The following is a 14,312-nucleotide window of genomic DNA, read 5'->3' on the forward strand; positions in this document are numbered from 1 at the left end:
AGTATCAGGGGTCCTAACAGACTGAGATATTCTATCTAAAAGAGAGAAACATGGATGGTATTTGTATTGCCTTCGTCATCACTGCATGCACGTGCCTTGCTCTCTGTTATATTTTAATTCCTCTTCTGGATGGGCTGGGATCGCTTTCATCTTTGATTTACAGATTAGTAGCAGAAGCAAGTGTTTGAACCTGGACCTCCCGATGTACGTGGCATCACCCTCTGCACCCTGAAAGCCACCTCTTCTTCACTACAGAAGATTTTTTTCTCTCAATTGACACATTTCTAACAGTTTCAGAGTGGCTAGCATTTACTAGGGATGACCTAGCTAAGTCATTAACTTAGGGATGACTTTTGGGGAATAATCATATCCCCCAAAACTTCAACGAATTCTGCTTCATTGCCCATACATTTTCTGTCTCCATGTTCAGCATTGCAGAGGCAGCTTCCCTTCGAAGGACTGACTCCAGAGCTCCTGTCAATCGTAGCAGCATGATTTCTTTCAAATCTAAACAATTTGCTCCCTAAAGCTTCTGCGGTGTTGACTCCATCAGTCCACAGCGATGCATTTTGGCGACGCAGATATTGCTTCTGCAAAGGGACCCTTCGCATTAAGTCTGAAAACCGCCTTGCCAAGGAGAGATGCTGCATGGAGAGAAGTGCAGAGGACGGCAGTTTTACTCCCCGGCTTTCACAGATCGATAATGTGAATAGGCTTTATCAAACGGGGAAGCTGTGGAGTCATTTGGGAAGGGAGCAGTGCGACCACTCCTGAGCTTATCTCTGAAATAATAGGACTAATGTCACCAGCTCTGAGTGACAACCACTGATGTTCTTACGGGAGTGCTGTCAAGGTTGATGGAGCCACATTAAACTGACTTACTGCATTTTTTCCATGTCAGCCAACAAATTTGTAATATTCTCCAATTTCTCTGTAACCTTATTTACACAGTGCTTTTGATGCACAGAACTCATAAAAAAAAGTGAATTAACTCTTATAATACCTGCACCACGTAGCCAAATACCACTGTATCTCTTTCAGGTGGGAAAGGAGAGACAAAGCAACCTGCACTTGAAATAAGCAACTTTCAATAAAGTGAAGGGAACAGCTCACAGTTCTATAATCTTCAAAAATGCTTAAAAATGGCTAAGCCAACACATATGCAAAGCAACTTTTAGAGGGAGAACGGCCACATACAAAGTTCCAGCAAACTAGAAGAGCTCGAATGTGCTGACCTACTGTAAACTCCTTATCCTGTAATAGCTTGATGGTGTTTCTAAGTGTTTCCCACAGCAGAGACTGAATTGCTTGCGCAAGGCCATAGGAAAGGTCAGTGCTACCAAAGGTGTAATTAAGAACTTTGGGCTCCCAGTACCTGGCATTAATCACCAGCTCAGATCTCTCCTAAAGACCCACGCTTCAATCTCCAGCAAACTTTATCTTCATTAGAAAATTGAATTCTTGGTGGTTGAAGTGTTCTAACAGGCTTTAATTTCTCGCCGTAAACAAGACAACAGTGGTTCACTTAATACTGGTAAGGATTAAAAAATATGTCCTTATTTTACTTGATACAAACCACAAAGTAATCACAGATTAGAAGAAAGCTACTAGATGGCAATGACTCTGCAAGAGGGGATTTTATGAGTGCTCAGCAACACTTGTGATAAAGAACAAATGGTCAAGAGCTTAGGAAAGCAGATTTAAACTTGATAGCAGGAAAAAGTTATTAAGAATGAAACTGTGCATGGCACGGAGGACTAGAGGATATGGATGAGAGACCTTAAGTTTGAATGTTCAAGGATAGCTCGATTAAATGATAATGGTAATGAAAAACAGACACTTTCTGAGGTCTTCATTTAATCAAAAGATCTCCAAAGAAGAAAATGGAAGTAGAGAAGAGGTAAAGAAAAACGTATGGATGTCTGAGCATCTCTTGCAGTGGGGAACAGCCCTAAAAGTTCAGAGATTTCATACTCCAGTGGTACAACTACATTGCACAGCCTAAAAGAAGGAGGAGGATGGGGGTCCTATCTGCTGTGACATGTTGCAGTTGAAGGACGACCTGTCCTCATCACGTCTTCACCAGCCGGGAGTCCTACCTGCTGGAGGTCCCAGCGAACACAGCACTCGAGGCAGCGACTGCTCAGCTCCAACCTGCATCCTGCCAAGGGGGGAAAACCCCTTCGAGCACACTACCAGGGTGGCTGAGCAAGATATAAATTTAAAACAAAAGATATAAATATCCAAATATAAATGCACAGCAGATTTGCACCAAGAATCCTCCTACCACTTTACACGGCAACAGTGATGCACTATATGTGTTCTGTATTGGCAGGATTATACAGACTGCCATCAGAAATAGATTATTTATTGGAAAACATTAATTTTACGTATTTCTTAAGAGAGTTGAGGATGCAAAATCGAACACTGGCAAGTCTGGGAAAGAAAGGATTGGAGTGACTTGTGTCACCCTATTTTGGCCTGCTGTGCATGATGTCGTGGTATAATTACAAATTACACAGTAGCACACTATTGCTCTCATCAGCAGATCCTTGTCTTGTCTCAGGAACCTGAAGGTCAGTGTTCAGATGGGGAATGTCACTGGGCTCGGACCCTGCAACCCTTTACTGCATGGCTGGAGCAATGTAGCAGCAAATCCCTGTGATGTGAAATGAGAAACTTCTGCCACTGAGTCCCACCAAGCTGTTGGCACTGAGCTTCATTCTTCTTGCCTCTCATTTCTTCAGGAGACTCCTGCTTCTGTGAACTTGGCCATAAGTTCTCTTAATGCTCTTGGCTCGCAAGCCCACTTGTCCATCCTACATTTCTCCTCTCTTCTTGGCACTTAGCTCAGACAACACCTTCCTGCGGGCATCAAGAGCCCTGCAGGTATGGGAGCCCAAAAATCATGGCGATGGAAGGCACCCTTGGCTCAGGAACCGGCACCTTTGCAAGGTTTTTTTTTTCCCATCCAGAAGCTTAGCCATCATGAACTAGAAGCTTTCGACAAGGGTGTGAGCACTGCACGTCTCCAAAGGTGCGTAACGAAGCCAAATTTTGGTGTGCTTTCAGAGGAATGGCAAAAGGCCCAACCTTTACACAACAGCTCTTACTGAGAAATGCGAAGATGCAAAATTCCCAGCCTGAAGATTTTCCACAGAAAAGGTCACCAGAATTTGCTAACATGTGCAATGTATTTCTTCTCTTTCTCAGAAAGAATAAGTATTTTAGAGATATTTTTTCTAAAAATAAATCTAGCCCCAGTTGGCAATTAAAGACCAGCCAAATTACAAGAAAGTGAGGTTTTATAAATGGGAAGCATTGGGTGGCATTAAAGACCTAACAGATATTCTCTATTTTCTGCTTCGCAGACACATTCACAGTCACACGCGGTGTTATTTATTTATTTAAAATTCAAATACTTCTGGTTATCTTATCCTAACATAATTTAATCTTTATAAGAAAAAAAATGTTTACCAGTCAGAATCTAAGAAAAATATTCTAAAAGTACTTCCCATAAATGCTCCCATTTATTCATACACACTCGCCATGTAACTATTAAGATGTCAGAAAAGCAATTTGATCCATGGCTATCCCAGAGATCAACGTTTATGTCCGTGTGTGAACCAGCATACCTGATAAGGAATCACACTTCGGTCGATGATACACTAAGAGAGAGTAAGTAAAAATAAAAGCAGTGAAAAGTTCTTAGCATTTTCATGAAGTGGAGCATCAAGGGAGGTAGATCTGGACACACAATGCATGCATGGCTCTTCAAATGGGTTTTGGACATACCTGCACATGCATCAAACCAAATGACCAAAAAAAACCTCACCAGGATGGTGAAAGGCTGTGTCACGCAGGACTTTTATCCCCTGCTATTTTCTTTTTACTCTCCAAAGAGTGAAATTTGAGATAAGGCTCCCTGTAAAAGCAGGCCATAAAGAAGGCCTTGGAGGAACAGCTTTATTCACATTTCATTTGCTTTGATTATTCTACTAGAAAAAGAACCATTCGGTTGTAATATAGTAGGGTTTCTGAAACAATATCAACAACTGCATTTAAAATCATCTCTCAATGACACACAAAAACTGAAAAAAGCCTATAAAGGTTAACATACTGCGCGGGTATATTCTCTAAATGCCTGAGAATGAGCCACGTGGCACAGTTGGGATAGAAAATTCCCCTAATGATGAGCAATTACACTTATTTATCATAACTACCGTAGTTTCCAGACCTACAAAATGCAAAGATGCTTTATCTGAATAAAAATGCAGAGAGAGGTTTGTCGCCAGTTTTTGGATAATGGTCACTGTAGATAGTCCTGGTAATTGTTTCGGATCCTAAAAAGGCTTGTTGGGATGTCATGAAGAACACTTTTACACGATGTCTGGCTAGGATAGAGTTCTTGAAGAAAGCAGACGAGTTAAAAAATAGAAATCTGCATCTTATATAGAATTCAGAACCTGCATTTTCAAAATGATGCACGATTTTTAACTTATTTTATCTTCCTATGAAAGCATTTGAGGTGATTTGTGGCTGCAATTAAGCATTCCCCTTAGACAGAAAAGCACTTTCAGTAAAATGAAGTATCTCTTTGTAAATGACAGTCATTTGGATTAAAGAAGAAAAAAAAAAGGCAAACCATTTCACAAAACTTAATTCATTCTAACTCGCAACTTAATTGCCTATGAGGACTGTCTTACCTGGGCTGAAAGTGCGTAATAAAAAACATAAAGCCTGAAAAAGCTATATGGATTGATTTAGAAACCTACAACTTTCACCTTCCCTAGGCTTTCTTCTGTCTTCTTGTTATCAGATCTCTTCTAAAATACCATTAAAAGAAACTGAAGACATGTCATTGAAAGTGCATAACATCAACTACCCCTTTTTTTAATGATGATAATACTACCTGAAATTCCCTTCTCAAACAAATGAATGACAGCAAAAATAAAGAGTTCCAAAACCTTATTAAGATTTTTTTCTTTCAGACATTCTGCCCAAATTTGCACTCCAGCTTGTTTAATTTTCATATGACACTATAACTGTTCTTTTCTCTCGGTGATTGAAGCTTCAAGTAGCCAGAATGAATGATTTGGTGAGCTTCCACAAAGGAAATATCAGAAAGCCTTTGAAGTAGACACTGGTTGTGGACAGAATGGAAAATCCCAAACTGGTTGTTCAGACTCAAGGCAATTAGGGATAAAATATCCAAGACTTTAGGTTCTTGAAGGTCTGAAAGCACATTCAAACTGAGGACACCTGGAAGACCCTGAGTTGTCCATTCCCTGCCGAGAAAGCCTGCCTACTCCATTAGTGGGTGTTTTGGGAGATGGTTAGTAGGTGACAGCCAGCGATTATGTTCTCCTGCCAAACTCTTTGATAGGCACATCTCTGTCTCCTCATTTATTCCCTTTGTGATAACGTGGCCAGGCAAAGAGATAATTTCAATAACCGTGCAACCAACTGGTACTACTGATTTAAGCTGTAATTTCTGCATGCCATTAGTTCACATACTGATCTGGCTGGAATGAAACCTAATTCTCCTCCATCCCACAGTGTGGTTCATCTTCTGACCCCTCTTCTCTGCCAAAGTGAGATGACCAATGTTCCCAGACCAAAAGGTACTGACCACCACATTATGTACAGAATACTACAAATACAATTAAATTAAAACATCCACTGCAGCTCACAGACCAGAGATAGTTTTTTTATCGAAGATCAATCCGGTAGGTACTAAAGTAACAGAAAGCTCATTATTTTGTGTAAAAACTCGATGATAGGGAATTATTTTGGTTACATTATCACTTACCCCAGGATTGATATTTCTCTGAGGAGCATGCTGCTGATAAATATCATGGCTATAAATAAGATAATAGAGCGGCTTCTGTGCAAAGTTAGTACAAAGGGAGCTGTGTGCAGGGGACAACAGCAGGAAAAAAGGTTTAAGCTCTTCTCTAGGTGACCCAAAATGTGATTATAATTATAATTATAATAAAAGTATATACAGTGCTGGGACACTCAATGGTGATTTGACTATGCTAAGTGTATTTAAACCCTTAGCAAAAACAGACGAATGACTTTGAAATATTCTGAAATATTACATAGTATAGAAAACACCCAGGAAGGTAATGACTAGGAAAAATCACTAGTGTTAACAGAGAATAACACATTTGGAGTATTTTTCACTAAAATACAAAGTTTTCAGCTTGAAGGAACTTACTGGTAGTACTGGCCAGACTGGTCAGCATCAGGATGAGTTTGACGAGAGGTTTGGGGCGAATGGTCAGATTATAAAGTCAGTCCCCATCCCTCCAGTCCCCCCTCGTGCAAGCAGAAATCCCCACTCAAAATTAGCCTGACTAGGTGATAAAAGCTTCTGTCCCCATAGAGCAGACAGCTTTAGCTCTGGAAGATGAAAAAGCCTAGAACTACTTTTTTAACAGCAGCTATAAAAATATGAGATTTAAAGAATTTATTTCGGTCTTGTAGGTGCTCATCCACAAGATCGAGGTAAGTAACACTTCTCTCCCATGCAGGTGTAATATAAAAATAAGTATGTCATCGCCTCCAAGGTACTACAAACACCACACACTCAGAAAAAAATAATAATATTATTTAACAGTCATCTCGAGTTATAAAATATTGCTTATTTAGTGCTCTCTTAACTCTTGAAGTGCAGGACTTTCAAGCAGCAGACAGACCAAGTGCAATTTCTTATGATGTCTCCAGAGGGGAATATTGGCTAGTGTTTGGACCACAAGATGCAGAGTCAGAACTAATCAGATCTAAAGTTTCAACATGTAGAGAGATGTGTATCCGAGCTTGAACAGACATCACACCCTGCAGCTCCCAAGCCTCTCCAAGCCGCCAAGCCAGAACCACAAGCAGTATTACCAAAGCCATGGAGGAATTTTGTGCAGAGATGGAAACTCGAAGGCAAATTTTAAGGGGTTAATTACAACTTTCCCAACTGCATAATTTGAAGAGCACCCCACATTTCCATACCCCTCCTCACAGTTTCAAAACTGCTTTCATTTGCTTGCTGGTGGGAAAGAAAAACACGGCCAGGTGAGGAAAAGACTGAATTTCCAAGCTTTGTTGTTGCATTCAGCACTCAGCTCGCTGTATTTGGAGCCCTAGCAGTTACTGAACACCTTCGTTAACAGCCTTCAGTGTGGGCATGGGTAAAAACATCCTTCTGCTCTGCTTCAGCTGTGTAACAGCAGCATGGGGGCACTGCTGTAAAGCCTCTTCCTTGCTGTACATTCTCATCTTGTCAGAAGTAAATCCCATCTGCCGGAGTGGCGATTCCCTCAGTGAAGCTGGCATAACAAATTCATGCACGGCCAACGTTAGCAAGAGCCTACCTGATGGAAAGTTCTGCCATCTCACATCCTCCATCCTCTCATCTCTTGCGAGGGCATGAGCAAGCTTCAGGACACAGCTGCATTTCCATCCCACGCAGGAGCTGCCAAACCTCTGCTAATACCCAGACGTGACTTTCCCCAAAGTGGTAAATCTAAGCGAGGAACAGCCTGGTGGTGACCCTCACTGAGAAATCGAGTTTCAAAAGGAACAAAATGACAAAACTCGGAGCTGTTGCTATGAAATGCAAACTAGGAAATGCACAGCAACATCACAGTCTTAGGCAAAGCACGTGAAAATATACTGTACAGACCACTGGAAGAGAGCTACGCTACACTGCTTAGAAATAGAAGCTGCGTATATTTTGAGCCTTGTTATAAATTTGTAAAGGCATTAGCTCCACTGGCACTCACTTCTGCAGAGTTAAAAAGCAGTCTTTTGGCCTGTGAATTTACAGCAGCGAAAATCTATCTTTATTCCCCTTCTACCTCTAGACGCTGTTCTTGCAAAGATGTTATTTCCCTTTCTGCAGATGAAACAGAGCAATTACTGGTGCCACAGATATGAATTTATACATCTAGAAGACCCAAGAGTGGCTCCTTCCGAGAGCAAATGCAGCACAGCTGCTCCTCTTTGAAGGCAGGCAAAAGGGGAGTAACTCGAGCATGGATCCCATCAGCTTGTTCTGCTAATGTGGACATTATAATAAGGATAAGAATCACAGGTGCTCCTGGAGCAGCAGCTGCTGGTGGAGGTTGGGGGGATTTGCCCCCCTTCCCATGGGTACAGGGCACATCACACGATGCAACTTGTCTCCTGTAGGCCAACGTGGCATCTTGGTGTGTGCAAAATCATATCTGCTTGGTACAGAGAAGTCGTCTCCAACGTTCAGTTACGACATCTCAACTGAGGCATGGTAAGTGGTTGGATGTGTCCCAATCCTTGGTGTAAAGCACAACCCTTGGTTTATTTGGCATGCAGAAAGGGCCAGGAACATGCGGCTGGGAGGCAATAATTCATCATAACTTGGTTGTTGTAAACGTACATCCAGATGCAGGATTCAGTCGAACCTCTCCTCACCTTGCCCTGTCCTGATGCACAGTCCTCGATCCGCTCTCTGTAACGTTTTCCCACCATGCTGCCTCTTTGCGATGACTGCCTACGAAGTGCCCAGTACCAGTGCTCTAATTTGCCCAGCAGTGCCTCGTTATTTATTACAGCGGCAGAACAACTGCTTGACATTTTGATTATTCACAATAACGAGCAAACAAGAATCCTAACTACTGATGGTAACACTGGTTGGCTGAATTCTGATGTAACTCTTGGTACCAACCTAAAAAACACCCCAAGGTCATGTTTTAAGCAACAAGAATTAGCAGGCAATGCTTATTAACAAACACTGAGCAAAGAGAAGATTTGCCTGTCTTCTACAAGCAAAATGTGGCTGCTGTTTGGCCTCTTCGTTCCCTTCTGATCTCCCAGTCCACATAAAATACTGGAGGGATCTGGCACTTTGGAGCAATTTATTTATCCTACATGGCGTATACCCCATCAGAGAAATCATAAACCCACACCTTCTCCTGGAGAGCACCTCTGTGTTAAGGGAAAAATGGTGGCTTGAGTATCTTTAGCCCAGTGTGGGATGTAAAAGTGATGTCTGTGGTTCCCCACAAGAGTCGTCCCTTGGCATTGGCCTTCCATCCCTCTCAGGCAGACAAATCCAACTCCGTGCGGTTTGTTCCACACCTTGACAGAGGTCTTTCGGATCAAACCTAGAAAACTAGAGTTCTGTTCACATCCTAAAGACCCCCTGTGGCATATTTGGTAAGAGATGGGTTTTCACCCTTCAGCACCAAGATAAAAAGGCCTTCGGATGTCACCGCAGAGCGGGGCGTCATGCCTGCTGTCCTACACAAGGCCGCACTTAGGTGGGACTGCACGTGTGTCCGTGTGTGCAGCCTTGTATCTGCCCAACCTACACGGGTTCTTTTGGGAGCTGACTTCCACTTTTATTCCATGCATCCCCTACAGACTCCTAACTATGTTGTGAGGCCTCGGAGTTCAATCTGAGAACAGATATAAAGTAGCTTTGGTCCCTATATGCCACGAGCCTCCTTTTAATCCTGTTGAGCATGTACCAGCTCTTTTCAATGCGAGGCTGGAAGTAGGAAACCTGTGGTCAAACACTTGTGTCTCTTCCTCATTTATTGAGGAATGTTATGGGGTTGTTTCGGTACACGGAGCTTCAGTTTCCCCATTAATGAAACAGAAGCAGTGCTACGTGCTTGTAGGGGTGAGGCAGTAAGCGATGAATGTTTGCAAAACACGAGATCCTCAGAACTACAGAGGGATATGGTATCATCAAGACGCCCATGAACCACAGCTGTGCACATCCAGGTAAGAGGAAAATGTAAAGCTAATGGGGACAGCAAAGAGCTGTGGTGTACAGCTCAGCAGCCAGGCAACAGGCTTCACCGTCAGCCTGAAACACGGCTTTGATGAGCTGCTACTTTAACATTTGTCACAGAAAGAAAAATTAAAAAAAATATATTATCTTATGTCTTTAAAGTTTATATGAAACTGGGCAAACACTGCTCCTACACACAGCCACCCCTTTTGTCTCCTGAAGCTGCACCGCCAAATCTCTCCCCTCCAGTCCCTGAAACCACCAGCTTCCAGCCCAAAATGAGACTGCTGTCGAGCAAAGCCTGCCAGTTGCCTTGAAGTTACAAGATTGCTTCATGATGGAGATGATAATCCAAAATGACCACTGAACTAAATTACCCACTGTCGATCCATTTGTAATTTAAATCCAATCCTGCAGAAGCCAGAAGATAAATGTACTAACCATGGTCAATCAATCTCTCTCTATAGAGAAGTTCTGTGATGCATTTATTTTACGTGAACCCAGGGCATGCGTATGCCTGGAGGCCCTTTCAGCCCAGCACTGACCATGGGAGAGTTAAATCCACAGGATCCCACTGCTTTGCCTGTTTGTGACTTGCTGCATCGATAAGGACAGTGCTCTGCTTCCCACAGCACCACAAGAGGTAGCACGACTTTGCTACTGCTGATGCCTTTGGTCCTGTGCAAGGTAGAAAATGCACACAGCCTTGCTTAAGAAGCATTGTAACTTTAAACAAACTTGACAGTCAATTCTAAATGAATTCCTGCCTATTGCAGAGAAATATCGTGAGGTTTCATTAAATGTGCATAAAATGCTTTAGCATCATGCATCAATAAAGATGTTAACAGAACCATCACGTAATGTCTTCCTATTACACAAAGCGATCTGAAATATGGAGTTCACTAACTTCAGCTTCTATTAAATCCTATTTCCTTTTAATGCCGTATCACATTTAGTTTGTTGACCATCACTGAAATAGTGATACCCCCTGCCTGAACTTCACATTCTCTCCGAAGCACAACAGCTTTGTAAAAATTAACTTATTATTCATATTATTTTTAAATGTGATCTGGTGGCACATTCGACGTGCTCAAACCCCACAGCTCTCAATCTGGCTTCTGTAAAAAGTAACATATGCTGACTATAAATCTTTAAAATGGCTCTATTAATAGAGTAGCTGTGGTGACAGCTTTATAAATGGGCACCATCTTTATGCAAACTGTTTTTTATTAGATTGCATTATAATGATTTGTAATATGAATGCAAGGATGGATTCTGGAGGGGATGGAAACCAGCAACAACTCGAGCGAGCCAGCGGTTTCGAAGCCCGTGAACGTTGGGTGGCAGATTGTGGGCACTTGCAACAACAGACACCATCAGATTAGCTTTGCTGCACCTCTCTGCTCCTCTGATTTTCCCGATCAGATAGCAAACAGTCTAATAACTGGCTCTGTGTCTGGCAATCCAATTACTTCCTATTTGCTCTGTGCTGACACTCCATTAAATAAGCAGACAGATGGCGCGGTCTTTCATTAGCATCCAACTGACTGATTAGCCTCTGGTGTGCGTACTAGGGTACGGCCAAACAATTAAACCAGGGGTTATTCCAAAAAACACTTGGGGCAAATGAAAAGCCCAATCTAGGAGATCGGAAGCTCAGAACCCACCCTGGGATGCCCCAAAGTGTAGGGGCTTGATGGAGCTGCTGCCTCTAGGAGCACGTATGGCCACATGCAGACATCCCACCATAGCCACCCAACGTACCCACCACAACCGCGTTGGCATCTCCAGGGAAGGGTGATGAGCATTTCTGGCTGTCCTCTCTGCAGCAGTTGGCTTTCCGTACAGCTGACGTGGAGAAATGGCCAGGAGGCCCATTGTAACCACCTGCTGAAGGATGGTTGCAGCCCACAGCCCGCATCCTTGCAAGGATTTGGGAAACGCAGTTGTGTGGGCAACCTTGCTTTCTTCACGTGCCAACACCACTGCCATTTCTCAGTAAGAAATAAGACAGTGTCACCCAGGAAATCTGAGGCAGAGAAATACAGCCCACCATCCCAGTCCATGTCCTACCTAGCAGTTCATCCCTTAACCTTCCTTGCCACATTTTAATCCTGAACCCAATGCTGTGAAAGATTTTGCCCTGAAACACATCAGATGAGGAAGAGTAACACAGATCTTAGATCATTTCCAGATTCCTTATTGCCTAACCCAAGGATCTGGATGGGATGATATTTGGCTAATCCTAGAATCATTAAGGCTGGAAGAGCCCTCCAAGATCATCTGGTCCAACCACCCCTCTACCACCAATGTCACCCACTAAGCCATGTCCCTAAGCACCATGTCCAACCTTTCCTTGAACACCCCCAGGGACGGTGACTCCACCACCTCCCTGGGCAACCCGTCCCAATGCCTGACTGCTCTTTCAGAGAAGAAATCAAAGAAGTCATTCTTTGTTTCTCTAAGAGCTAAGTTTACCACTGGTGAAAGTCTACTCACACATTAAAAAATACTCATCTAAGTATAAAAGAGGTGAATTTTATAAGGAAACCGAGGCAAAGAGTAGCTATTACTGTACATGTGAGAACAGGATGTACGTGTACAACAAAGAGGTGTAGAAATGAGAACGTAAAAGCCTTCCTAAGGTCACAGCTCCTCTATAACCAAGTCACAAGCGTACCTAAGAAACACGCAGACTGCCTGACTTGGGCTCCTCTCCTGCCTTCCTCAGCATTGTAGATAAGAGCTTGGTTGGGTACGATCTTGAGAATCCCAGCCCTCCCCGTATGAACAGTGGTGCCAGAGGGCACCAGAGCCTGTAAAACCCAGTTGTAGCGACCACGGGGGTGATTGCACTAGAAATGGGGAAGCATTAATATGTTGAGCCACTTTAAGCAGGCAACTTTACAACTCTTTAATGAGGATAACAATCTTATGGCCTTGGTTTGGCGGAAAAAACACAGTCATTAAGTAGAGCGTCATCTTTTCTAAATTATTCTGTTCCTTACTGATTAGGGAGTAGCTGTATTCTGCAGAAAGCTCACTGCTGCCTATTCTTTCCCTCTTCTGAGGACAAACACTGTAAGCCTAGGGCCATGTCAAAACTAGGAGCAATGAGTAAATAAATACAAAGCCTTCTCTGAAGATTCTTGTTCCTCATCAGCCTATTGTAATAAATACCTGGTGTGCTGCAAAGAGAACTGAGAAATGGGTAAATCTGTTGGTTTGACAGCCCCAGGGAGAGAATTAATGTATTGATCCCAAATAAAAAGATCCGCTAGCTCCTTTGGTACTCCTCCACCTGACTCAGAGGGACCTCCAAGGAGATGTCAGTTACTAGAGCTCATGACATTCCTCAATTAAGGGATCAAATAATGCCAAGCAATATTTTTTCCACCATGTGTGCGAGTAACCTATACGAAACAGAATGGGACCCCTACTGATTTTCACAAACAAGTTGACTTGAGATGCTATTGAGCTGAGTTGGGTTTTAGCCATATTCCCTCACCCCAATCACACTGAAATTATGAGACGGGTAAGCAAGCACACGAATAGCAGAGTGCAATCTGAGCACAATTACTTCACCTTCTCACTGACCTCAGGAATTCACCACCGTGGAAGAAAGCTCGTTGCCCTTCATGCCATGAATGTGGCACCCAACGTAGCTGTGCCCGCAATGCTGAGTTACAGCTACTTGCATGGGAACATAAAGATCCCATATATAAATAGCTGCCAGTGTAAACATACCATGCTTTTGGGATCTAGATTACAAATCAAGGCAGGCAACGTTAAGCTACACGCAGTTGTAACCTAATCACAGTCATTAGTAAGTTGGCAGAAGAACTTCAGTCAACTGGGGCACCCAAACATTGCTACTGAGGAAGGCAAGAAAAAGTGATCAAAGAACCAGCTGTGCTCCAGGCTCTAATCATTAGTAAGTGCACACCTTGCCTCCAGAGCTGCAGGAAAAGGAATGATGGAAGGTCTACCAGCTGCCCTTGAAGGCATTTACAGCAGGGAAATTACACCCCAATTTCAGGAGCCGTCGCTATTTCTCTGAAAGGCCAAGACGAGGCTCAGTGGGTTTATTATGCAGGCAGAGATGCTCGCAGAAGGTGGTGCAGGAAAACAAAAACAGCTTCCAGAGTAAATACAGATGAAGAGCAGGTAAGTGAATTGCTGCCGATCATCTGCCTCATTTGGCAGCCAGGGCCTGGCCCAAGCTAACAACCGATGGTTAACAGGGAAATGGATGTGCATCGTAGCAGACCTGAGCAAGAATGAGGCAGCAAATTTGGACAAATTGGACGCTGCACCTCCATTAAGGATCTCATTCCTATTCTCCAAAGAGCGAGGGCATTTGTTTCAATGTCCTCAACCAGTTCCGACACCAGGAATTACATTCTCCCAAACTAAACTAATTCCTATGTAGTTCCATTTGTGTACAACATTTTTTTTTCAACTCTTGATTTTAAAAGCTGACATGAAGAATTGCAGACCAATGATGTCTTCCGTCCCAGACAGCTGGTTTCTGGCC

The 14,312-nt window shown here is 43.0% G+C and overlaps 1 protein-coding gene across 1 annotated transcript in view; it reads right to left on the reverse strand.

Moving 5' to 3' along the window:
* Nucleotides 1-14,312, reverse strand: part of EXOC4 (exocyst complex component 4) — a 383,044-nt gene that overhangs the window by 104,491 nt on the left and 264,241 nt on the right. The gene's annotated exons all lie outside the window — the stretch shown is intronic.

The sequence above is a fragment of the Cygnus atratus genome, chromosome 1 (assembly GCF_013377495.2).
Source record: "Cygnus atratus isolate AKBS03 ecotype Queensland, Australia chromosome 1, CAtr_DNAZoo_HiC_assembly, whole genome shotgun sequence".
NCBI lineage: Eukaryota > Metazoa > Chordata > Aves > Anseriformes > Anatidae > Cygnus > Cygnus atratus.